This window comes from Notamacropus eugenii, chromosome 4 (genome assembly GCF_028372415.1).
Source record: "Notamacropus eugenii isolate mMacEug1 chromosome 4, mMacEug1.pri_v2, whole genome shotgun sequence".
NCBI lineage: Eukaryota > Metazoa > Chordata > Mammalia > Diprotodontia > Macropodidae > Notamacropus > Notamacropus eugenii.
This window is the reverse complement of record NC_092875.1, coordinates 471,575,756-471,599,381: the sequence shown is the minus strand read 5'-3', so window position 1 is coordinate 471,599,381 and position 23,626 is coordinate 471,575,756. Positions and strand designations below refer to the sequence as shown.

The 23,626-nt window shown below is 38.2% G+C and overlaps 1 long non-coding RNA gene across 1 annotated transcript in view; it reads left to right on the top strand.

The window, feature by feature from the left end:
• Positions 1–23,424, top strand: part of LOC140498677 (uncharacterized) — a 27,936-nt gene extending 4,512 nt beyond the window's left edge. Inside the window, exon 3 of the long non-coding RNA XR_011965176.1 lies at positions 23,025–23,424. This is a non-coding gene — a long non-coding RNA (uncharacterized lncRNA). The remainder of the gene's footprint in view (positions 1–23,024) is intronic.
• The last annotated feature ends 202 nt before the right edge of the window (positions 23,425–23,626 follow it).

The window sequence follows — 23,626 nt, the reverse complement described above, 5'->3', positions numbered from 1 at the left end:
CTGGCTTTTGTGCTTGGACTATAGGAAGCTATGTCAAGGACCTTAGCCTTAGTCCTCTGAGTTAATCAAGGAAGATGGTTTAAAAAAGAAAAAAAGAAAAAAAAAGAATTAAAAAAGGAAAAAAAGCCTACATGGCAGATAGCTCTGCCTATCATAATAGGATACCCACATGAAGGCTTTCATGGATTATTTGACATACTGAAGTAATATATTCATATGCAAAGGTCAACACATATATTTTATGGCATACTGTATCAAGGAGAGAGAAACAGAGAGACAGAGAGACAGACAGACAGAGAAAGATAGTGAGTACTCTAAGAACCTCACTATCATTAACAAGGCTTTGAACCAAAATAATAGTAACTTACATTTTATAGTACTGTAAGAGAATAAAGCACTTTGCATTAATTATCCTTTTGGTTTCCACAACCTACTTTGTCAGGTAGATATTACAAGTATTTTTATTTCTAATCATGCTTTACCTTGCTCAGCTGACTCATACTAACTCTTCCCAATCCTCTGAAGCAGACCTCTGTGCTAAACAATTTGACTATTTAAATTTTACCCTGTGGCTGTGCTGTCCCCATTGATGAGAGCCACTATATCTAGCCACCCCAGATCCCTTCATCCCAACCATCTTACTGCTATGTCACCCTACTCTTCTGTCCCCTCACCCTTTTACGTCTTCGCCACTTTCCATCTCTTGCTCTGGAACAGTAAACAAATCCAAGGGCATGTGAATCAGCTATCCTACGGATCCATTCACTGTGATTGTGTCTTCTCAGTCCAAAACCATTCCCTTGTCTCTATTATTGTGCTGTTATGTATTATATCTATCACAGAGTAAGTTCCTTGATGACAGGGTTTGTATCACTTTTGTATTTATTTCCCCAGCACCCAGCACTGTGCCGGTCAAATAGTAAGTGCTTAAATCCTTTCATTCAACCTTACTCATTTTATATATGAGGAAACAGAGGTAAAGGGGTTAAAAAATTTTGCACAATGGAGAAGTGGCAAAGCAGTTATTCAAAATCAGGTTTCCTTGTTCTGAGTCCAGAGTTCTTCCTCCAATATTAAGTACAATAAAAAAATGCAAAAATACAATCTGTCTAGAAATGTCTTCTGCACATTGGTGGCATAGCTCAGAAAGGAGTGTGGGTGGGCCCCATCTCTTTTCCTTGAGAATTTAGGAGAGTTCATTTCTCAAAAATGCACATTGTGTTAAGCCCTGGAACCACAGTTTTGTTGGAGGAATATTACCTCAACATTAACTCAAGTAACCTCCCAGCAGTCAACTTTACCTTATATCATGTTTCAAAGGCACACTTACCTGGTAGAAGGAATACAAAACTTGCTTACCACCAAGATTTCACTTGGGGAGAGAATCAACTTCCCTCTCTCCAGCTCTTGAAGTACTACTTATATCCCAACAAAAGTATTCTTGTGAAGCCCCAGGATACCTTGGTAATGGGAAAAGTAACTCCAAGGCATCTAAGATAGTGGCCTTTCTTTCACCAGAAGGCACCTGGATCAGGAGAGATGAGAAGGTAAAAAGAAACTTGACTTGGATAACAAGAAGCTGATTAAATCCTTTGGGATTTTTGTTGGTTGAAGCTTACTGGCAACAATAACCATGACTTACACGATAAAGTGTTTTCCTCACAACAACCCTGTAAGCTAGGTATTTTACAGACAGGGAAGCTGAGTCTCAATTAATAGTCATTTATTAGGCACCTTCTATATGCTAGAGACTGTACTAAGCACTGGGCGTATTAAGACAGGAACTAAATTGTCCTGCCTTCAATAAGCTTACATTTTATGAAGGGAGACAATATGTGTATGCAAATGTGTATGCAAAATGAGTAGAAGGTAATATCTAGGGAGACGCACCAACTGGAATGGGATTAGGGACGAAAATTCCGTACAAAAAACCTTATGTAAGAAGTAATATATGAGCTGACCTTTGAAGAAACTAGGGAATCTAAGGGCAAAGATGAGGAGTGAGAACAATGCAGATATGTGCAAAATCACTTCACAGGTGGAAAGATTTCTCCTCAGTCCTATGGCTAGTATATGAGACTTCCCAGATTGGAACCCTAGTCTTCTAACTCTAAGTAGGCAGATAGGGTACAATGAATATAGTGCTTGACTTGGAGTCAGGAAGATCTGAGTTCAAATCCTATCTCAAACACTGAACTGTGTGACTCTGGGTAGGTCACTTAAATTCCCTCAGCCTCAGTTCCTCATCTGTAAAATAGGGATAATACTAGCACCTACCTCATAGAGTTGATCAAATGAAATGACATGTTAAGTGCTTTTCAAACCTTAGTGTACAATAAAAATGCTAGCTATTATTATTATTAACAGGTACTCATTCCTCTGCCTCTCCAATTTCAATTCTTCTCCCACTTTGGGCTCAAGACAGTTGCCCTTATTTTCCTACCTTTTCATCAAGCACCATGTCTTCTAAATTGGTCCTATTAACGTCTGAGAGGTGTACCAGCAGGCCAAAATTGTTTACATATGGGATTGTGTTGGTATCATGGAAAAGGCACAATTCTATCCTTAGCCCTGCCACCAAATGGTTGAATGATGTTGGGCAAGTCACCATCACAAAATTCATTTTTTTTTATCTGTGAAATGAGAATAGGGCTAGGTAATCTTGAAGGTTCCTCCCAGTTCTACAATTTCTGAGCATAACTGGAGCAACTACTCCAGGATCCCTGCAATTCCTTCCCCCACCACGGTGACTGGTAAAGAAGCCTTTTTTTTCTTGCCTAAAGAAAAGAAAGCAAGTGTGCAGAATACTTTAGTCTCTTGTGCCAGGATCCATCCAGGTCGATTCAGTGTCCAGTTCTGGGAATTACGAAGTGACATTCGTATTTATCCCTTTCCTTTCCCCCCTTTCCTCTCCCACATCCAATATGTACATATTGCATCTGGTGTGGTTTTTGACAAGAAGACCTGGGATAAGAACTTGCTACTCGACAAAAACTGCTGAGGAAACTGGAAAACAATAGGGCACAAATTACATATACACCAACATTTCATACCATATAGCAAGATAAGGTCAAAATGGGTACATGATTTAAACATAAAGAGTGACACCATAAGCAAATTAGAAGAGTAAGGAATAATCTACCTGTCATATCTATGGAGAAGGGAAGAATTCATGACTAAACAAGAGAGTATGACAAAATGTAAAATAGATGATTTTGATTATATTAAATTAAAAAGCTTTTGCACAAATAAAACCAAGGTAACCAGGAGTAGATGTAGGACAGAAAGCTGGGAAGTAATCTTTGCAGCAGGTGTCTCTGATAAAGGCCTCATTTCTCAAATATACAGAGGACTGAGTCAAATTTATAGGAACACAAGCCATTCCCTAATCGATAAATGGTCAAAGGATATGAACAAGCAGTTTTCAGATGAAGAAATCAAAGCTATCTATAAGCATATGAAGAAATGCTCTAAATCACTTTTGATTAGAGAAATACGAATAAAAACAGCTCTGAGGTACCACCTCACATTAATATGACTAATATGACAAAAAAGGAAAATGATAAATGTTGGAGAGGATATGGGAAAATTGGGATACATATATGGTTGGTGGAGTTGTGAACAGATCCAATTAATCTGAAGAGCAATCTGGAACTATGCCCAAAGGGCAACCAAACTCTCCATACCCTTTGATCCAGCAATATCACTGCTAGGTCTGTATCCAAAACAGATCATAAAAAAAGGGAAAGGACCAACACGTGCAAAAAGTATTTGTAGCAACCCTTTTCATGGTGGCAAAATATTGAAACTTGAGGGTATGTCCATCAGTTGGGGAACGGCTAAACAAACCATGGTATATATAATGGAATACTATCGTGCAGTAAGAAATGAACAGGAAGATTTCAGAAAAACCTGGAAAGACTTGTACACTTGATACAAAATGAAATGAGCAGAAGGAGGAGAACATTGTATACAGTATCAGCAACATTGTTTGATGATCTACTATGAACGACTCCGCTCTTCTTAGCAACACAATTTTCCAAGACAAGTACAAAGGACTCATGAAGGAAAATGCCATCTATATACAAAGAACTGATGGACCCTGAATACAGATTGAAGCATACTTTTCTTCACTTACCTTATACTTTTTAATTTTTTTTGCCTTTTGATCTGTTTCTTTTAACATGGAAAAAAAATATTTAGCATCATAGCACATGTATAAACTATATCAAATTGCCTACCATCTTAGGAAGAGGAGAAGTGAGAGAGGATGAGAAGGATAAAAATTTGGAACTCAAAATATTGCAAAAATGAATGCTAAATATTGTCTGTAATTGAGGGGAAAACACTGTTAAAAAAAAGAAGACCTGGGTCTCAGTTTTACCTCTGGCACATATTTGCTATGTGCCTTTGAACAAAACGTAATTTCTCAGTGCTCTAGACTCCATCTCTAAGCAATCCAGCTTCTCTAGCTCTAAGACTAAAATTTACAGTGCGGTTACTGACCTCCTTTGGTAAGGGAGTTCTTTCACCTAGGAGTTCTCTACACCAATGAAATCAGGTCTGAAATCTATATCTGATCTTCTGAAATCACTATTCCAATTTCTTAGTGGGGTTCAACATTTGCTTCCTTCCCTCATGCAAACCATCCTTCCCCATCCATACCCTTTTGCTGCTTTGGATTTTACACAGACGATTTGCCACACGCTCATTTGTATTTTTGTTATCTTGCTTAGCAAGTGGTCTCACGTCTTTCTCCCCTCTTGGTTTGGCCTTTCCGAATGACTCTAAAAATCTAGACAGATAGGCCCACATCTTCAATTCCTTTGCATTCTTCATGGTGCTCTCTATGGAGTAGGAGTGGAAGAGTCATTCAGTAATGCCCAGTTTTTCTCTCCCAAGTTACTACGAGTTTACTTTGTCTGTATTTCCTGTTGAGCTAATCTGTGCATCTGCTGTTTCTCTCCAATGGAATGTAAATGTCTTGAAAGTGCAAAAAGTTCCTTTTTTGTCTTTGTATTGCCAGTGCCCAGTCCAGTACCCACATGATAAATATTCATTGAACTGGGTTGAATCAAAGTTTGTGAAACAACTGATCTAAACTAGACTATGAGTCACACGTCCAGACAAACTGGGAGATCATGACTTCTTATCCCAGGGTCTCTCCTTCTAAAATCATGGCAAATGTAATCCCTGGATTAGCCTTCCTGTTCACTGAAAAAGGAAAATAGATTCTTTTTTTTAATCCTCCTTGATCTTATTGTTAGCAGAAGCTGTGGGCATGTGCCTACGGGAGAAATTTGGCCCTTAGGAGTTTCCTTCTGAAGGACAATTTCACAGTTGCCATATGAAAAGACATCTTTCCAGTTGGCACCAAGGGAATGATTAGAAGAGTGCCTCTTGGAGCATTTTGGAATTTGACATCCCTGCCCAGATAAACTACACATATTAAAATAGCCCAAAAGGAAATGGTTCCAAAACAGCTCAATAATCTTTTGATTGAAAATATCTTTCGAAGCAAGGACATTTTCAGGATTTATAGCTTATTTATAAAAGCTGAAAATATGTTCATAGTCAAATGGACATAGCCAATATTGATAGAACAATTCTGCCCAAATTTTCCTTAAACACAGATTGAAACCTGACTTTGAATGAAGAAGGCTTCATTTTGGATAGTTTTTAAAATATCTAAAATTTTCTAAGCTTTGTGTCCTCTCGTCAGGAAAAGTACTTATCAAGAGTTGTGACATTATTAAAAATGTCTTTTCTTACTGAAAATGGAGGATAAAGGTGCTTTTCTCTATAAATTTTATTACCAGATAAGGCCTATATTTTACAATACCGCTGACTGAGACACATTTTTAAAGAGCTAAAGTACAGCAGCTAGATGAGTCAATTCTCCTTTCTCCAAACCTTTACTGTACTGATACCTAAGAGGCTTCTTCTACTTAGATGGTACATAGAAAGGTTATTGTAACCGTCTTGGCAATAGATAGGAGCTCAGCTGGAACTGATATGTGTGATCACTGATTGATTACCTGTCTGCTTGATGGGGTGTAGTTGACTGAACTCATTTCCTTTATAGGACAGAAAGATTCACAAAGCAAAAAAGTGCAGGCCCTTAAATTCCATTAACATTATTTTTAAGTGTATAAGGTGGAATTCATATGCATCTATTACGTACCTAGGGAGAGCTGGTATAACCTGCTTTAAGGAAACCTGACAAGTGAAAATGCAAATTTACATCACAGATCAATTACGGGGTGATTATTAACATTTCAGCAGAATTTTTTAATTTATAAAAGCACAGGGGCCCTTAAAATAACAGTCTCTGGATGGAATTGTACATATGATTTGTTTTGCACAATTTTTTGTTGGTGCACAACTTTTCAGAGATACTGTTTACTGCATAAAAAAAGAAACAATTGCATACATGACATATATTTTATACATACAGGATGTTCCAAAAGTCTTGGTGCTTTTTTGTGAGGCAGTTGGGGTTAAGTGACTTGCCCATCATCACACAGGTAATGTCAAGTGTCTGATTTGAACTCAGGTCCTCTTGACTGCAGAACCAGCACTCTCTCCACTGCACCAACCAGGTACCTCTTAGTACAGTTTGAAACTAATAAGTTGCAAACTACACTAAGACATGTGTATTTACTTGTGTGTGCATGCACATATGTACATATCTTCTCATTGTTTTGTATGTTGATCGATAATCACACTGATGGTGTTGTTAAACATAGTTTAATAATAATAATAGTCAACATTTGTGTAGTATTTGCTATGTTCCATTGCTAAGCCCACTATAATTGCTATCTCCTTTGATCTTCAACAACCCTGGGAAGATAATGCTATTATTACCCCCATTTTACAGATGAGATAACTGACCCAGAGGTTAAGTGAGTGGACCAGGGTCACACAGCCAGTAAGTTTCTGAGCCTGGATTTTCCTGATTTCCGGGGCCAGTGCTCTATCCACTGTGCCACCGAGCTGTCTCCAAACAGTATTGCAACCAGTAGTCAAAATGGACACATGTAAGAGTGGCGATTCACGCCAGTCTGGTATTTCAGGTATGGAATACAATGAGATACACACAGGTAGTCTAACAATTAACAAAAGGAAGCTTACTTAGGCATAGCATCGAAAGAAAATTTAACAAGGATACAGCATTGATTCAGTTGGGCATAGCCTCTCTGCCTCTGCCTTAGTTATATGATGGTAAATCAGCCAGAAGTGTGTGTCCAGCCTGAGGGAGAAACTCTCCTCCCTTGTGCTCTGACTTTTATAAAAAAAAAAAAAAAGGTCCCCAGAAAGTTATGTCAAGGACCCCAGCCTTAGTCCTCTGAGCCAATTAAGTCTTGGGGATGGTTTTTAATATCTTTTAAAGAAAAACTAACCTAGCCTTCATGGGGCAGACGGTGCTTCTGTGGCAGTTAATTATCTGCTGGTTAAATCATAATCTGGTTTGAATTTTTGCTTTTGCAAGGTCTTTTTCCATTTGCAGCTCTGTCTCTTTACCTTAGGAAAATGCTGTTTGCTTCTCTTGATTCGTAGCATTTAGCGGACAATAACTAACTGAGGTCGTTCTGGGTTGAGTTTTTCTAGTGTTTTTTTCTCTTGTTCTTTTTGTTTTTCTCGAAGTTGTCCCATCTCTCTGATGAGGGCTGGAAAGGGGGATGGAATGGATGAAATTTTGAAGTCCCCTAAAGACTGGAATACAGGGGCAGATCCTGGATCACCTGGAGTGAATCTGGGGACTCAAGCATTCCTGAAGTCAAGATGGCAAAGATTTATTACTCTTTTCAGCAGGCACGAGTTCTTAGGGAAACTGCAACCTTAGAGGGGTACAGTTAAAGTTTATATAGGATATTCTACAGTAAAACATGTGCCAAGTATGCTATCTAAGTGATTTAGGGTGGTATTAGGGAGTGGTTAAGGAGTGGTTAGCTCTTAAAGGACCATGCATGTATTTTAGTATCTACTGTGCAGGTATTTTACCCAGAATTCATTGGGAAATAGCCCAAGGGGGGTGGCTACATGGAGGTATGGTTTTAGGCCTGAAACATCACTAAGTCAACTAAGGGTCAGTACTAAGTAATACTCAGGTTGCTTCCATCAATGTCTTCTTAGACAAGATAAATGTAAGGAAGTATACGTATGTCTAAGTTTAGGACAGATATGACTGGTCAGTCAATAGCAAATGTTGTTAAGACCCAGTATGCAGCCAGTTCAGCCAGCACACAGATGGTTCAAACTAATAAATTCTATAGGTGCAGCTGACGACTGCATCATGAAGAGAGAGAATGGTTTTTGTTGGGGCAGGCTGTCCATGAGCTGGGGAGAAACTACCTGGGACAATGTTTTGAGGCTAGGGAGAAATGTGATTTTAGAATTGGGGTCCAAGCACAGGCACCCAAGCACCCCATGATCTCTACAATAAGGAGAAATTGTTTGGATATCCTGTCCATCTCTCATCCATCTCTCTCTCATACATGTACAACTGCAGATTCAAGATGCAGACAGCACCAGTTACATGCTATTAAGATTATATAGGATAAGAAATTCAAAGCTGTAAGGGACTTTACTAGTCATTTAGTCCAATCCCTTAGTTTTTCAGAAAAGTAAACTGAGACCCAGAGACTTGCTTGTAGTTTTTCCCCTTGTACTATGCTGGTTGATTGCCAGAGCCTCATCGATATGATCATGTGCCCAAATCAATTTGTCCAACCATGAAAAGCAGTCCTTTCAAACAAAAGTGATAAATTGGAAGGTAGGCTTTTGAAAGTCAGTTACAATTACCCAGATATAATTTTTTTCTGTCTCAATGCCACTCAATCTGGTTACCAGTCTTTCTTCTTCACCGACTAGAAATTGGACCCTCCAAAATTACATCCTCTAATGCCAAAACATATAGAAGCAATGGGGATGTCATTGAAGTGGTGAGTTCTACCTCTCTTCTCCCACCCAAAAAAATTTAAGCACCTTCTATGTGCCAGGCACTTGACTGGGGTCTGGAGATAATTAAAAAATGAGTCTATGTCCTCGAGGAGCTTACATTTTATGGAGGACACACATGTATGCAAAATATAGAAACCTAAATACACAGTGATTTGGGAAGGTGTGATGAGACCAGAATTTTCCTGATGCAAATTCCTTCAGACCCTAGTTTTCATGACACAGCTTCCTGGTTGAGAGGTATAAAAAGTCTCAGCTCTTCCTTGTGGAGATCACTCAGATGGGGTGGGTGCCTGAGACCATGGGAGTCACCATACTCTGATGACTTACTAATAAATTCATTTCAAGATGGAGACAAGGAGGACAACATCTCTTGTGGCATACTCTTCCTGTGTTATGGCACAGTAAAATTCCTACTTTCAGTGATTTGGGAGTGCTTCATTTTGTCCCAATGTCAACCCTGAACTAAGAGCATCCTGACATTAGATCCCGCCTTCATCTTAGAAAATTGAACAGCTGAAGAAACCTTATATTATTATCTTCTTCTTTATATTATCACGGTCTGTGTTCTCACCCATGGCTCATGACTCAATTAGGAAGCGGGTGATTAAATAGCTTGGAGATCCATTTCCTTATTCTTCTTTTGGCTCTTGAATTGTTGTCCAATTTGCCAGCACTTGGAAATAGGGAAGGAAAGGAAAAGGAAAAGAACATTAAATTCAAATATGTTCCTTGTTTCCACTGATAGTAGTTCAGGGAAAAGATGTGTTATGGGAAGATTGCTGAATGACTTGATCAATGTACTCATAATTGATCCGGAAGAGAAGCTTCAGGTAGAAGCTAGTGTTTAAGTTGAGTCTGAAGGAAGCAAGAGATTCTAAAAAGTAGAGATGAGACAAGTGCATTCAAGATATGAAGGACAGTCAGTGCAAAACACACAGAGATGGGAAATGAAGAGATATGTGTGAGAAAAAGAACACGAGAATCTGTTTGGCTGAAACACAGAGTGCAGAAGTGAGGTATACATACATACGTGTGTGTGTATATATACATGTACAGTTGAAAAGTCAATTGGCATCAGGTTGTGAAGGACTTAGAATGTCAAACAGCATAATTTATATGTAATCATTGAAATAATAGGCAGCCACAGGAGTTTGCTGAGGAGGGGAGTGACGTTGTCTGAACCTGTGCTTTAGGAAAATCACTTTGACAACTGTCTGGAGGATAAATTGGAGGGGAGAGACTTGAAGTAGGGAGACCCATGAAGAAGCTATTAAAATAGTCTAGGTGACCAGTGTGGAAGGCTTGAACTAGAGTAATGATTATCTGAGTAGGGAAAATAAAAGATACAAGAGATGTTGTAGAGGAAGTAAAGAAATTTGTCAACTGATTGACTATGGGAGGTAAAGAAGGATGAGGAGACAAGGATGATACCAAGGCTGTGTCCTGGATAACTGGAAGAATGTTCTTGCCCCTGACAGAAATAAGGATGGGTTTGGAGGGAAATATGTTATATTTTGGAATTAGATTTTGTACATGTTGAGTTTGAGAACCGACAGTACATCTAGTTGGAAATGTTCAATAAGCAATTGCAGGTGTGAGACTGGAGCTTACAAGATAGACTATGCTTGTATGTATGACATTAAGTTTAGATATACACACACATATATACCTGTTTACACATAGATATATAAATGTGTACATGTGTGTATACATGCATCATCTCCATAGAGATGATAATTAAACCTGTGGGAGCTGATGTGGCCACTGTGTGATAGGACATGGAGATAAAAGAGTGTCAGGGTCAGAATCTTGGTGTTCAACCAATAACTGGAGGAAGGCATGATCTAGATAGTGATCCAGCAAAGGAGATGGAGGTAGAAATGAGAGAATCACTGTCATGGAAGCCCAGAGAAGAGAGAATATCCCAGAAGAGAAGGTGATCAACAGTTTGAGAAGCTGCCAGGAGGTTAAGAAAGATGAAGGTGGATGCAGACTTGGCACTTACAAGATCAATGCTAACTTTGGAAAGAACTGTTTCAATTAAGCGATGAGAAGGAAGGCAAGGGAGAAAAGAAAAGAAGCATTTTCTAAGTGCCTATTGTGTACCAGACTCCTAAACCCATTACAAATATAATTTCATTTGATCCTCACAACAACCCTGTGAAGCAGGTACTATTATTATCCCTATTGTGCAGGAGAGGAAACTGAGGCAGAAATTAAGAAATTATTCTGGAGCCACACAGCTAGTAAGTGTTTGATTTGAAGTCAGAGCTTTCTGATTTCAGGTGCAGTATCCTATCCACTATGCTGCATTGGAGGTAGATCTCATAAATAGCCATAATTTCCATGTTTACATTCTTCTAACACTTCTACTCCAGTGTCACCCAAATTCATTAAGGAATAGAATGTCATACACTATGAGGACACTGATAAAGTCATTCGGCAATCTTCCCATAATACACCTTTTCCCTGAGCTACTATCAATGGGAATATTTGAATTTGAATGAACAATGAACATATTTGAATTTAACCTCCTTTTCCTTTCCTTCCCTATTTCTAACTACTGTCAAATTGGACAGCAATAAAAGGCTAAAAGAAGAATAAGGAAATGGATCTCCAAGCTGGTCAATCACCCCTTTCATAACTGAGACATAAGCCATAGACAAGAACCCAGACTGAAGTCTCTTCAGCTTTTCAATTCAAATTTTCATTTTGCAAGAAATTAGCAAGTCTAAGTCATCTTTCCTTGAAATTTCTCCCCCCAAAGTCCCGTTAAGACAGTTCACCATGTGTAATACATGCCACTATACATTCTAAGAGGACATTTAAATATAAGAAGGTAATTGTAAATTAGCATCTTATGATTATCTTATAATTTATTGCAAGTCAACAAATGGAGTGTTTTCTGGTGGTTAGATTCTACATCTTCCATTTCTATGGGGTTTTAGCTAGATTTACTGTGGAGACAAGCCTTGCAATGACTTCGGGAAAAGGCAGCATAAAAAATACCTGAGGATGTATAGCTTGCAGCTCAGCCGACATACCAGCCACAACCTTTCAGAGCACTATGAAGTAGCAGCCAAGGGACATTCTCTTTTCCCAAATGAAATCAAAGTCGGAGAGTTAGGTTTTGTCTGACTTGAATCCAATTGCTCCCATTTCTAAGTCTCAGGTTATGCACAGCTGAAATGGGGATTGCAGTCACAAGGGTCCTGAACATCTTAATTGAGATGTTTGTAACAATTTTCAGACTTTTAGAACTCAGTATGATATGTGATCGATCCATAACCTCATTAATGTGTCCACCGCTTTCATTGCTGGCATTTCATTCCATGTGACTTATCCACATCCTCCTGAAAATTCTCCACATGTAAAGGAGTCCTGGGGTGCCTTCCTCTAGTTTTCCATCTTTGGGTATATCAACAGAAACATCAGTTTTCCCTTAATCTCTAAATGAAAGGCTCAAATTCATTTCCAATGACACATTTCTTTGATGGCATGCTTTATGCTGCATATTTCAAGGAAAGATATTCTAAAAGTTCTAAATATAACTGAGCCTATGAGATCAACCATTTGAAACTAAATAGAGCATTCGGTTGACTTTAAAAAAGGTTGTTTGTTTGCATTAACTAAATTAAATGGTTGTTTACGTAGGGGAGTATGGATTTATTCTCTCTTGCAGTTGATGTGGTCCCAGAAATCTGGATGTAGAAATAGAAGTAATGATGGTTAATGTGTTATAGTCAGGTGTTAACACCCAGTGATCCTGATAAGAAGGGTGAACACCTTTCTCCAGTGAATGAGAAGGGACAATGTGAATGACTGGGCTTCAAATGGGTTATGTCCCTAAGGGCTTTAAATAGCTAATCTCTAGAGAGAGTTGACAGTTCAGGTGAGTACAGAGCAGCAGTTAGTAGGGAAAGAGAAGGTTGCTCTCTTACTCCAGATTGCTTCTCAGTGATGTCTCCTTCCTTGCAAGCCTTCTAGGAACGTTTACTGAGAAATGACCAAATAAAGGCTTTCTGTTAAAGCAATGTGGTATCGTAGGAAGCAGACCTACCTTGGAGCCAGAGAGCCAGGGTTTGAATTCTGAATCTATCATTTTCCTCAGTGTTTAGCAGAAGGAAACGTCCTATCCAGAAATTTGTGATTCACTCTGAGAAAGTTTGAGGTACCCCTGGAGAAGCTGAGGCACACTCAGATGGACACAGAAAGCTACTCACTTTAGTGCAGAGTGAGTTTCAAGGAGTCACCTCTTTAGAAGCAGAAAAAAGAGCTGACTGTGGACGCAAGTGAGAACTTGTCCTGGCAATAGAGTCAAGTGAAGGAGAACAGTAGACCATGGAACCAGCATGGAACCATGGAACAGCAAAGATGCTGCTCCCAATGTGGAACTTCACAAGGTCTACATGCAGAAAGAATGGACTTCTATGCCCTGTAGCACTAGGATACTGATAGAGAAGCTAGGTGGCACAGTGGATAGAGTACCAGTCCTGGAATCAGAAAGACCTGAGTTCAATTCCTATCTCAAACACTTACTAGCTGTATTACCCTGGGGAAGTCACCTGCCCCTGTTTGCCTCAGTTTCTTCATCTGTAAAATGATCTGGAAAAGGAAATGGTGAACCACTCCAGTATGCCTGCCAAGAAAACCCCGGATGTGGTCATGACACAACAAAACTGGAGTACTAGATAGCGTTGGCTACAGTTGTTCTTACATGCGTGCCTGACTGCCATTGTACTCCAAGTTTGTGTCCACTCTTGCCATGGACACTGTGAACTGAGAGAAGCATATACCCCAACTTCATGGAGGGGATTCTTTTCTAGCTACTCTCATTTTTTATCCTTTTTTTTTTTTTTTTTTACTTTTTTACTTCAGTAAACATCTTTGCTAAGAGCTGTATCAATCTACTAACAAATGTATAATAAGCACTTACTATATTCTAGGTTAAGTGCTGTTCTGAGTTGTGTTATTCAAACCCTTCAAATTAAATCAACACATATTTCAATACTTAGTGCCTTTAATATAAAATTGGTCATAGGACAGGATAGCATAACATACGCTTGGGAAACATGGCTCAGGGGTAAAGAATGAGAAACGTCAAAACCTCATAAATAGAAACACAGTTAAATCATGAATACTGTCTTTGAAAACAGAACTAGTAAGGGCTAGACAAACCAAGCAATACCATCAAAAATGAAAATGATTTTAACAAGCAGGGAATGACTCATTATCAATGTGACAGACTTTGCTGAATTAGTTTTGAGTGTGTACTCAGACCACTGGAAGAAATTATAAAAAGGAGAAAAATGTGATATGCAATTAAAACAACTTTGCTTTGACACATTTAAATAAGTTCCCCTAGGCTGAAAAATGATAAATCGATGAAAAAATGACACTGACATAACATTGTTAGAATTTATTGTTGTTTTGACTTATTTCATTAGTGCTTTAAGATCTGACAAATACAGACAGACTAGAAAGGTTTTTCGTTCCATCTTCTTATTTATAACTAGGGAGGAGTCAATTACTTAGCTGGTTTGTATCATTTGTCATAACAAGGACACTAATAAAAGTTTAGAAATCAACCTGGTCCACAAATAATTGATCTCCATACCAGAGAGATGGAATCTTAGATACATTTCTTGGGGAAGTGGAATTGGCACCGTTGCATATTATCTATAAAGTAAATTTGAAAGGATTCTGATAATTTCTCCTTTCCCCAAAATTATTTCTGGTAAAGTTTTATCATTAGAGTATCCTTCTCATGGATTAACTAGGAACTTTCTAAAAAGTAGATTTAAAAGTTAAAAAAAGGGTGGGGGAGGGGAGAAGCAATTTGGAGTTATTCAGAGAAAATGGGGGTGGGGAAGTTGCTTATCTTTTGGTTCAGTGATTGCTCTAGTAGGTTTATGCCCCAAGGAAGTTATTATCTTCAAGAAAAGATCCATATTTTTATGGTTGAACTAATTAATAGCTTCAACAACTGTAAATTATCCTACCTATTTTCCTGCATCCCATCTATCACGGATTTTTTTTTACAAGTGATTTATAGTTCTTTCAAAGTACTTAACCATATAGGGTAATTCTCCAAGTGAAATTTCAGTATAGAGATTTAAGAAAGGGAGAAATTCCCAGAAGTCCCCTTTTTCTACTCTGTTTACTGGTAAGACTGTATATATATAGCCTAATAAGACACTTGGTACATAGAACTGTGTCGCATTATGAAGGTAGAGAAACAAATGTGTGTGAATATGATATGTGATCACATATGTGATATGTGCTATGAACAACTGGTCAATTCACTCATTTGGTGAATCAATTAGGATCAGAGTTGATTGAATACATTTTCACTTGTTTCCCAGCTTTTTTGATGTTACAACAAAAAATTATATGCTCCCTCCTTTTTTTATCTGAGCTCCTCTCCCCCGCTCTGTCATCAAAGATATTAAAGACATATAGGACCAAAAAAAGTCAGTCATGTAGCAAGGGGACTGTGTTCCTAACATACTAAAAGTGCAAGAGAAAGTCCCAGAACCATTGGGTAGATGCTTTGGAAAATTTATGGGAGGGCATGGACAAGAATGAGATCTCATATTCACACAAGATGAGATACTATTTGTACCTGTTTTTTCTCACTTTCTTCCCCCTCACTTCTCCTATTCTCTTTTCTCTGTCATGATTTTTGACTTGGCACATTTGTAATGAATGATAAAAGCCAGAGCTGGAAAGTGTGCCATTGGGTAGGAGGAAATTCAGTATTTCTCTGTTGCATTAAACCATTAAAAGTATAAAGCTGAATGTATCATGGAATCATAGAATTTTGGAGCTGGAAGTAAGCTTCGAGTTCATCTGGCCCAGCCATTGCCAAATTAATTTGGCCCCAGAAAATCTTTAACTTTGAAACATACTGATGGAACCCATAAATGATGCTTTTTGGAGGGAGGGGGAGGAACTGTGAGTATAGAATACTTCTGGAGTAAGAGAGGGCAAGCAAGAATTAAACCAATTGTCACATGAAAGTTTTTTTAAAAAATATCCATAATTTAATATTTTAAGGGAAGGAGTATAACTAGTTTCAAATTTTTCTTAGGAAACCTCTATTTGCATTGTACAGAAAGAACATTCAGATTCCACAGAAATAGAATTGTAACCAGGCTGAGACAAGTTGGAATTTTCCAGGGCACCAAAATTTAGGGGGCACAGACGTTCAAGTTGATGCTTTTAAAATGTTGTGCAATTTAATTAGATACATCTACATCTGTATAGCATGGGTACTCTTTCAGTAGCACAAAAACAAGAGCTTAGCACCTAGTAAGAATAATTAGTTGCAATATGAAGATACCAGATGGCCTCTTTCTCCTCCCCCTCTCTTTTTGCCACACCGTGGTCTCCACAGGAGCAATCCCACAGTGTCCTAGTGTCTCTCTGCCTTGGGTCCTGACCCCCATTCCTCCCCTTGAATTGCATTATTTTTACATTTTGAATTACAAGTTTATTTCAATTCATGTTTTGCATTATTTGCTGTGGGGCTGAAATGGCTAGTTCCAGCTTATCATGGAACACTTTGGAAAACTTCAGTCTAGTATAACCTCTTCATTTGAGAGATGAGCAAACTAAAACTCTTTTGCCAAAGACCCCAGCTATAATATTGGGACCTTACTGCACATCTCTGGGCATCAGTTGCCTCACGTATAAAATGAGGACATTAGATTTTATAATCCCTAAGGTTTTTTCCAGTGCTGACACTCTATGCTTCCAGGGTCATTTAAAGCAAGCAGTCTAGTTATAATGTTTTATTTAATTACTTCATCATATTTCCAGACTGTGTAAATGGTGGGCAAAAAGAATAGCAAATTCTGAAGTGGCAGGTTTCAAGTATAATTACTTATGTAGTTTTTCTAAAACATTTCTTTTAAGTTAATCAGCTTCCAGCTATGATACTTTCAAAGAAAGTTAAATAAAAAAAAATCACTGAGATTTATCACAGTGGAGTTGTACATCATTTTAGTGCATAGTTGAAATTTGCTGAACAGGTGTAATAATGCCTTTGGGATTAAATAATTGTAACAGAATTACATCTTCATACTGACAGCAAAGGCAAAGAGGCCTCCATTCACTACTTTGTTATGCCTGGATCTAAAAGAACTGTACATTTAAGATTGGGTCCACAGCCAAGCTTGGCTCTGGGGAACAGCTGAGCAAACTCAAGTCCTTCCCATTGATGAAATATTGCATTAGGCCAGGCATGTTTCCTATGTTGTTTGGGGTTTTTTCTGATGTGCTATTTTTCTCTTTATTTTTAAAATTTGGAGGTATGGGAGGGTGGGGAAAGGACATATTCAGGAAGGAATATGACATAAAAATAAAGGCACCAATAAATTTCAGTTAAGAATTGGAAAAAGTTAAATCGTTGTGTAAAGATCATTTGAATGTGGGGGAAAGGCCAGAAAGGGGAACATGTGGCTACCACATGTGGTCAGCCCTAGGGAATCTCAATTTCTTCTGGCATTTTCAAAGAAATTAAAATTTTTCCTTTTTAAAAGTATAAAAACAACAACAGCTTTAATTCTGAAATTTCAATAGCCACTGCACATGCAAAAAAAAAAGTACTTTATTGACAAAATGTGAAATGGAGTAAAGTCAAGGACCACAGGAAGACAATTCAAACAGATACCATTTAAAGCCATTTAAACAATTTGAATTGCTTTTGCTTTAGTGGGCTTAAGAAGGTGGCCATATATAGTATATTCTCCTGCACATTATTTACTTGAAAAAAGAACATTTCCATTTTACATTTCTGGTTCCTTGTCCCCATGTTCACTTCAGAAAAGCAGGAACTTATTGTGTTCCCTGATCTGGAAGCTGGAGAATTGGTTGGATAGGTCTATAAGGAGAAGGGATCTCAGAAGTCATAGCACAATCTCTTCCCCCAGTTAAGGCCACTCTGGACATCAGTTAATTTCAAGGGGTAAGTGACAAAGAAAATGAACTGTTTGTTCACATTCTCAAAAGGTTTGTAAACTGTTATCAAGCAAATTACCAATAAGAGAAATGCAAACCAAAACAACTCTGAAGTTTCATATCAAATCCAGGGAATTAGAAAAGATGACAAAAGACAGTGCTGTAGGGACAGTAGAAAAACAGGCACATTTAAACTTGTTATCTTTCATGGACTGACAGATGACAAACTCCCTTATTTCAAAAACATAAACCTCAAAATATCCTGGAGAATTCAAACACTGTACTGACTGTACTAGAATTAAAACACAGAACGAACTATTGCCCACGATTGTCTGGATGCAACATTGCATCACCACAGCAATACCCACAGTGGCAGCTATGAATATGCTGGTGTGTTTGCAGGTTTGCATCTCAAGATGTAAGACTGTCTTCATTGAAGATGGAACCAAGATATTTATTCATATACGAGAAAGCCAAATCCATCATAGTAACCAAGAAGTCTATACACATTATCACTGCAGGGAGCACCGCCATCCCCAAGCCTTCTCACAAACAGGCTCCCCTAAAAATATGCCCTTCTTTCTCCCATGTTAGCTGCTCTCTGTCTCTCTGCCTCCTCTCACCCTCTCTCCAAGCTCCAACTCAAACCAACTTCCCCCCCACCCTTTCCCACCCCACCTCTTTCTGCTCTGTGTGACTTAGACTCGTGGGGCTCCATGTGACTCAAGCAGGTCACATAGGCCTATTAATGGGTGGGAATGATCTTCCCATTCCATTAACAATACAAACATTGATTTATAAAAACTGAGAAACAATTTTAATAGGTTTCACCATTCTAAATGCTCATAATCTCCAAGATGAATGGAAGAAAAGTTCTCAAAATATAGATACTTAGTCAAGGAGAGGAAAATCACATGGGAACAGGACGGTGTGTATGACTCCTGTTGGCATGTCTGCCAACATAACATGTCTGGAATCATAACAAAGATGCTTTCATTGAGCCCATATCCTAATACTGTTATTCAACTACAAAAACAAACTGATTTATTGTGTAACAGTTCATAGAATATTGAACATATAAGAGTAGCATGCTAGAAACTTTGCCCAAGACCATTTGAATTTTAATAATATTTTTTAAAATGAGAAGAATGATACCAACCTCCTCTCCTTCCCCATCTTATGTTTGGCTGCATCGTGCCAGTTGCCTATGTATTTATAAGCTTGGACCCATAGTATTTATTTGTTACATGGTTGGAATAATCTTGTTGTTCAGTCACGTCCCATACTTTGTGACCCCATTTGGGGTTTTCTTGGCAAAGATTCTGGAGGGGTTTACCATTTCCTTCTCCAGCTCATTTGACAGATGAAGAAACTGAAGCAAACAGGGTGAAGTGACTTGCCCAGGGTCACACACCTAGTGTCTGAGGCAGCATTTGAGCTCAGGAAGATGTCTTCCAGACTCCAGACCCAACACTCTGCACATAGTGCCACTTAGCTGCCCTCTGGAATGATTCATGTCATGAAATCAATACCATATTACTATCTTCAGACCATATTCACTGTTTTCAGAGTACACATTGGATTGTGGCTCTTAATTGACACAAAGACTTTATGACTGTATTCTTGGTTGCAGAAATTATTTACATTGGATCCAAGAAACGAGATAAAGGAAGAGTGGGAAAGTAGGTGGAATACTATACAAGGCTCAGAATAAAAAAAACTTGAGTACAAATCAGATCTATGCTAGTTACAACTGGCGCTCTGCAAGATACACTTTTAAATGTAATCTACGTTATTTGTATTTTCTTCATTACTTTCTTAAGTCTAAACAATCAAAACGTAACAATTAATCAAGTCTTGATTTGTAATATATGCAGATTTCTGAAATATAAATGCTCACACTGAAAATTTGACAATTGGCTCTTGAAAGCTGGCTTCAGCATACCCATAATAAAAATCTTTGACATTTATTGGTTGTATTACCCTGGAAAAGTCACTTAACCAGACAACTCCCTAGGACCTATCTATTAAGTTAGATGGGCCTAGAGCTCTGGGCTCTTGAAGGTTCCCTATAGCAACAAAATCACAATTCTTTTGCTTTTTAGACACCAGATAATTTTGATTTTCTCATAAAATCACTTTAGGGTCCATATAAGAAACTGTAAACATAGCCTATTTGCTGTAATACATTTTAGGTCAAACTGGTTTCCATCAAAGTGAAGTTTCCATTAGATTTCAAGGGTAAAGGTGGTTGCAGTGGGGCATGAAGTAATAGTGATAGAACTTATTCTCACTAGCAGTTACCCAGCCTGGGGCCTCAAAGTCATATGTGACCTTTTGATATGTGAAGGGCCAGTCACAGGGCCACACTTGAGGACCTAGAGAGTCACATGTGGCCTTGAGGCCCCAGGTTCCCCACCCCTGATCCAGAGTGTATAGGGATTTCATCTCTGATTCAAAGGACCAGAAAACCAAGTCAATTCCGAAGCCTCTGATAATTGAGATCACTCTTCAAAGGCAGCAGAATGGCTTCAAAGCATTTTAGACAGAACTGAGGCTGTGCTGGACCTTTGGGGAATTTAGAGGACCAGAGACCAGACAACTTTCTAAGCCTGTTCTGGGCTAGAGTCATCTGAACGGAAACCATAACGACCCTGACCATATACATCCTACTTTGGATCATCTAACGTTTAAAAATAAATGTGGCCTTTCAGAACAACTATTTACACACAAGCCCTACTCAAATGACTCATGGTAGCATGGAGATTACTCTTCATTCTCAAAGACCATGCCAATGAGCCCAATAGCTGGGCCACCAAACTAAAAAAAGAGTTCAAGTATAGTATAGGATGCTTGTGGTTTGAACACCAGCCCCCTGAAATTACTGGAAATCTGTCCACTAGATGAGGAATCTTTTGATTACAGAACTTTAAAGGAGGCATTTCATTCAGCAAATACTTACTAAACTGAATTATTTGTAGAGTCATGCTCTTGTTTGGTATAGAAGGAAGTACTCATATGAAAGAAACCATAGATTCTCAGAGTCAAAGTTGCATTTTTAAATGGAGACATGAACTACTACTCTCTGTAAGAACAAAATAGTTAGGCAAAATATCACAGCATGACATATTAAGGAAATTGTGAAGGGAAACTTTCAAGGTCTAATACAGGGGTGGGGAAACTGCTGCCTTGAGGCCATATGTGGCCCTCTAGGTCCTCACATTCAGCTCTTTGACCAAATCCAAACTTGAATGAGGGACACACTTGAGTAGCTGGAGGGCCACATGTATCCTCGAGGCAGCAGTTTCTCCACCCTGGCTGTAATAGCTCCAATGTATTGTTTCTAAAACTTGGCTTTCCAGAAAGATTATGGAATTCCAAAGGAAGGAAGGAGGGAAGAAAGGAAGGAGGAAAGGAAGGAAGTAAAAGAGGGAAGGAGGGAGGAAGGAAGATGCCATAGATTGGGATGGAACCTTCCTAAGCTAATTTAGATTCAGTCCTTCAAGAAGAGCAAAGAGTAGACTAACACTAGCACCTCTGAAGGACACCACTCTGTGAGTGTGAAGTTGACCAGTAGTTCTAAGAATAGGTGAATTAATAATCCGCCATTTGCATTTCAAGAAGATTTGCCTACATAATTCTCTAAGAGCTTTCCAAGTCTTCTTTTTCAACTTCTATCTATAATAATAACTTAATAACAGCATTTATAGAGTACTTTAAGGTTTACAAAATGTTGTTTTATATATATTGTGTCATCTGATTTCTATTGGAATACATTATCACCGTCAAGTTAGATAGAGCTTACGAGATCACACAGACATTTTCTCAGGCTGATTCGATACCATTTTGCAGTAATAATAAGGTTGCATATTATTGTTGTCAATATCACTTTGTAAACCTTAAAATACTATCAATGTGAATTGTTATGATTATTGTACACAGTTTATAATTGCACAATTAGATAATTTTTTTTAAAAAAAGAGCTGTCGTACTTTACTGTTCCAATTAAAAGGTTCTTGATCATCAACAGATACTCAGAGAATACCCCCAGAGTATAACACTAATATGTTAGTCTGATGGAGGCTGTACTTCCTATGAAATGGTTATAGTTGGAAGCCTAATTTATGACGATAAGTTGTTTTTTTTCTTTAATCATGGAGAAAGTCAGCTATTGAACTTTGGGAAGGGGAAATTTTCAATGATACATGGAAAAGGAGAAGGAAAAGTATTTGAACTGAAGGAAAAGAATCAAAGGAACCTACTGCAGATTTTAAGCTTGGAGGTACTTTATGGGCCATCTGGTAAGGGTTCATGGTAAACTTCTAATGAAGTAGATCTCAGATCTTCCTCAAAATCTGAGATGCTCCATCTCCAGGGCCCTACTTTTGTAGTATTTGATACACAAAGATGACGAAGAGGCAAAGTAAAATACAGAATCTTATTGGTTGATAGATACTGATTTTGACCCCCTGAGAGGGTCAGAAATGATGCTTTAACATGGTCATAAGATGGAAAAGGCATGAGTCATCTCCACTAAGATGGACCCCTACCCATGTTGGGCAAGAGAGGGTGGTCTGGAGATACAAAAATAAGTTGGGGGACTTTCCATATCACATCAAAACATCCCATTCACATTGGACTTGGTCACAGTGATTAAACAAAAGAGGGTGGAGGTCTGGAGTCCTGCTATCATCTTACCCATGCTGGCATTGTTCCCAAAGGTTAAAAGGATGGAGTTCCCCTAGTCAACATTCTTGTGGCTAGGCAAGTGAGTTTTATAAGAAACTAGTGAACTTAAAGCTTAACAAGCTGGTGAACTTAATGCTTATAGTTTAAAATTGAGTGCCAAATGTAAGAAAGAATCTATCTTATCTAATTATCTCTAAATATATGTAACACATATATTAATATATGTAATTCTTATACTAATATTAGTTGACTAGATTGCCTAAATGTATATTCATAGATAGGCATATCGCTATAATCATTACCCCTATGGAATCACACTAAACTGATTAATACTGATTACAGTAAAATAGGGATACAATAAATCATTCCTCTCACTTTCCAACTCATGACACTTCTTCCTTAAGCAGGAGAAGGAGAAAGAAGGAATTGTGTGGAAGAAAAAACAATTCAGTTGAAGAAGGAAGATGATAAGAATTGAAGGAGAAGGAAGATTAGAGAAAAGAAGGAAAGAAAAGAACAAGAGGGAGAAAGAAGTTAGTAAGACTAGAGAAAGGAAATTGGATGTGCTCATCAAAGTGTCAGTGAGCTGAGGAGAGTAATAACTCTGGAATTAAAGAGCTGCACAGTCAATTGCTACAGCTATACACCAGATGAGGTGGCCATATGATCTACTATCAAGAAGGGCAAAAGACTGATCTTACTTCCAGAAAACATGAAGAGTAAAAAGAATTTTGGCAGTGGTCCACATGGTGCTTGATGGTTTTTTTCTCTGCTATGGCCAAGGTAAACATTATTCATGATTGAATAGGTTGGTCTTCCTATTAGAAGAGAAAATAAAGAAGCTCAAAGAATGTTTCTCCATTCTTCATGTTATCAGGGAGTATGAAATATTCTTTTTAAAAATAACATTTTATTGTCCCTCAATTACATGCAAAAACAATTTTTAATATTTGAGGGGTATTTTTTAGTTCCATATTCTATCCCTCCCTCATTTCCTTCCCCCTCTCTG